A 4,365-nucleotide genomic window follows, 5' to 3' on the forward strand; every position below is an offset into this window, starting at 1 on the left:
AGTGGCTTTCAATTAGTGCATTCATCTTAAGATAGCTAGGTGAGACAACAACACATCACAATTGTATCAAGTACATTTCCCCTCTGCAAGTTATTTATCAGCAAAGTCAGTGCTTTTTGGGGGGGGCGCCGTGAGAGTTATTTAAGATACTCTTCAAAATGGTAGGGTTTCAGACGTTATCAGAAGATAGGCAGGGACTCCGCTGTCCTGACTAGGGGGGAGCTCGTTCCACCATTGGGGTGCCAGGACAGAGAAAAGCTTTGATTGGGCTGAAAAGGAGCTGCCCTCCCCTAGGGGTGGGAGGGCCAAGAGACCAGAGATGGTGGAATGGAGTGCTCGGGTTGGGATGTAGGGTTGGAGCATAGCCTGAAGGTAGGGAGGGGCACTTCCCCTTGCTGCTCCGTGGGCAAGCACCAGGGTCGGGAAGATGATGCAAGTTTTGACAGGAAGCCAGTGGAGTGTGCGGAGGAGTGGAGTGACATGGGAGAACTTGTGATGGAGAGGTCATGGAGCGGGCAGGCATTCCCCGGGAAGAAGAGCAGCTCCATTTGTCGAGGTTGCGCTTGATGTGGAGGGCCGACATCCAAGCTGAGATGTCTCCCAGGCATGCAGAGACATTTTGACATGGTAGCAAAAGTAATGGAGTCTGAGTGGACTCAATGGAGACTATATCTGTCAACTGTCTGTCTGTCAACTCTGTGTCTGTCTCTAAATCTATCAACTGTCTGTCAACTGTGTCTCTGTCAACTGTCTGTCTCTGTCTGCCAACTGTCGGTCTCCGTGTTTGCCACCTGTCTGTGTCTGTCTCTATGTCTGTCAACAGTCTGTTTGTCAACTGTCTATCTGTCTGTGTATCTCTGTCCAGGTGTAGTTGTGTGGGGGATTTCATGGAGGTGGTCCCCTGCTCCAGAGTGGCTCACTTGAGGCGCCATCACCTGTCCTACCCCCTCCCTGACCAGGACATCCTCCAGAGGAACAACATCCGCATCGCTGATACCTGGCTGGAAGATCTACTATCAGAGAGATCACTTCATCAGACAGATAGGGGGTGTGTGTGTGTGCATGCGTTTATATCAGTGGAGGCTGCTGAGGGGAGGACAGCTCATAATAATGGCTGGAACGGAGTAAATGGAGTGTCATCATAAACATGGAAGCCATGTGTTTGATATATTTGATACCATTCCACTCCAGCCATTACCAATAGCCCATCTCCCCCAAATAAGATGCCACCAACCTCCTGTGGTTTGTATCCATAGGTGTGTTTGTCTGTGTGTGTGTGTGAGCGTGAGAGAAAGTGAGAGTGCGAAAGAGAGAGAGATTGTCATTGATCTCAAATGAATTTGTGTGTGTCCTCACATTAGAGCTAGTCAGACTGAAGAAGAGACCGGGCTGCAGAAACTTCCACTGGTTCCTGACTGACGTCTACCCAGACATCTATATACCACAGGACAGACCTTCACTCTCAGGGGAGGTAGGAGTCTCTCTCTCTCTCTCTCTCTCTCTCACACACACACACAATTTGAATAGCCTTATCTGTATTTTTATTTGATTAATATAATGTGTTTTTTTCTTGTATGTTGAACATGTATCCTGTAACATATTATGCCTGTATTTTTTAAGCTGTACAATGTTGGCACTGGCTATTGTGCAGATTACCCTGGAGGACGGGGTCCATAGCACCCTGCAACAGCAACGGGTACCAGGTAACCATGATGATGAGGATGATGACGATGATGATAATCATGATGACGATGATGTTGACGATAATGATCCTGATAATGGTGGTGATGATGATAATGGTGGTGATTATGATGATTGTGAGTGGTGATGATGACAATGATGTAATGATCCTGATAATGGTGGTGATTATGATGATGTTGAGTGGTGATGATGACAATGATGTAATGATCCTGATAATGGTGGTGATTATGATGATGTTGAGTGGTGATGATGACAATGACGTAATGATCCTGATAATGGTGGTGATGATGATGATAATGGTGGTGATTATGATGATTATGATATTTGAGACTGTGAGAGCAGATCGTAAATTCCTAAATCAAAACGTCATGATGATGCTGATGTAGTGATAAAGACTAGAGTTTTACTTCCCTGTCTGTTCTCTCTCCACCACTGTGAGCTGAACTCCATGGTCGAGGTGCTTTGACGCCCAGGGGGAGAAGGTGGTATTAACACCCTGTCCCGCCCATCAGCCGCCCCACAGCAAACCACAGTGGAGGGTCATCAAGGTCAGTGAAAGGGCAAAGGTCATGAAGTGACATCAACGCCCACAACTGCAAACTTCAACAAAATAAATAATTTATATTTGTATGAAATGTTACTTATTTACAGTGCCTTCAGAAGTCATTCATACTCCTTCACTTATTTATTTTCTTACCCATCTACACACAATACTCCATAATTACAAAGTGAAAACATGTTTTTAGAATAAGTATTCACACCTGAGTCAATACATGTTATTAAAATCCCCTTTGGCAGCAATTACAGCTATGAGTCTTTCTGGGTGAGTCTTTCCATACCTGGATTGTACAATATTGTACCATTATTCTTTTTATTTGCTCTGTCAAATTGGTTGTTGATCATTGCTAGACAGACATTTCCAGGTCTCCATAGATTTTCAAGCTGATTTAAGTCACAACTGTAACTAGTTCACTCAATGTTGTCTTGGTAAGCAACTCCAGTGTATATTCGGCCTTGTGTTTTAGGTTATTGTCCTGCTGAAAGGTGAATTTATCAGCAGTGACTGTTGGACAGCAGACTGAACAAGGTTTTCCTCTAGTATTGTGCCTGTGCTTAGCTCTATTCCATTTCTTTTTATTCTAAAAAACTCCCTAGTCCTTGCCGATGACCAGCATATCCATAACCTAATGCAGCCAGCACCATGTTTGAAAATATATGTCGTGGTACTCAGTGATGTGTTGTGTTGGATTTGCCTCAAACATAAAGCTTTGTATTCAGGACATAAAGTTAATTTCTCTGCCCAAATGTTTTGCAGTTTTACTTCAGTGCCTTATTGCAAACATGATGCATGTTCTGGAATATTTTTACTATGTACAGGCTTCCTTCTTCTCACTCTGTCAATTAAGTTAGTATTGTGGACTAACTACAATGTTGTTGATTCATCCTCAGTTTTCTCCTATCACAGCCATTAAACCCTGTAACCATTTTAAAGTGCTTTGGCTTCATGGTGAAATAGTTGCTCTGCTTTGCGAGGCATTGGAAAACCTCCCTGGTCTTTGTGGTTGACTCTGTGTTTGAAATGCACTGCTCCTCTGAGGGTTCTTACAGATAACTGTATATGTGGGGTAGAGATGAGGTAGTCATACAAAAATCATGGTGAACATTATTATTGCACACACAGTATTATGTGATTTCTTATTTAACCTTTATTTAACTAGGCAAGTCAGTTAAGAACAAATTCTTATTTACAATGACGGCCTACCCGGGAACAGTGGGTTAACTGCCTTGTTCAGGGGCAGAACGACAGATTTTTACCTTGTCAGCTCGGGGATTCAATCCAGCAACCTTTCGGTTACTGGCCCAACGCTCTAACCAATAGGCTACCTGCCGCCCCCAACAAAGGGGTTGAATACTTATGGACTCAAGACATTTCAGCTTTTTATTTATTTGTAAAGATTTCCCCCCAAAATAATTCCACTTTGACATTACGGGGTATTGTGTGTAAGCCAGTGACACACAATCTCCATGTAATCCATTTAAAATTCAGGCTGTAACACAATGAAATTTGGAAAAAGTCAAGGGGTGTGAATCAGTGGAGGCTGCTGAGGGGAGGACAGCTCATAATAATGGCTGGAATGGAGCTAATGGAACGGCATCTAACACATGGAAGCCATGCGTTTGATACTATTCCACTCCAGCCATTACCACGAGACCGTCCTCCCCAATTAAGGCGCCACCAACCTCCTGTGGTCTGAATACTTTCTGAAGGCACTGTAGGTGTTTGTGTGGTTACTTGACATGATGATACAGACACAATTCATTATTTAGATTTTTCTTCAGCTGAGTGGCCAGATGGTTCACCTGCAGACCCAGAGATGTCTAGAAGCTGTGAAGGAGAAGGGGGGTGAGAAGGAGGACACGGAATGTCACCAGAGATGGGCCAACGCTACCCATGTGGCATCAGCATCTTGCCTCTGTCGATACCTGTATTTAGATGTGTTTCTGTTAAGGATATAATGCAAGTGCTATGGTGGGAAATAATTGAACCATACATTACAGAGGAAATAAACTATGATTTTGTACAATGCTGCACATAAAGGAATATTCTATTTTATGAAATTGCCAGATTTTGTTGGCAAATAGCTTATAATGTAGGCTTAATGA

The sequence above is a fragment of the Salvelinus alpinus genome, chromosome 29 (assembly GCF_045679555.1).
Source record: "Salvelinus alpinus chromosome 29, SLU_Salpinus.1, whole genome shotgun sequence".
NCBI classification, from domain to species: domain Eukaryota; kingdom Metazoa; phylum Chordata; class Actinopteri; order Salmoniformes; family Salmonidae; genus Salvelinus; species Salvelinus alpinus.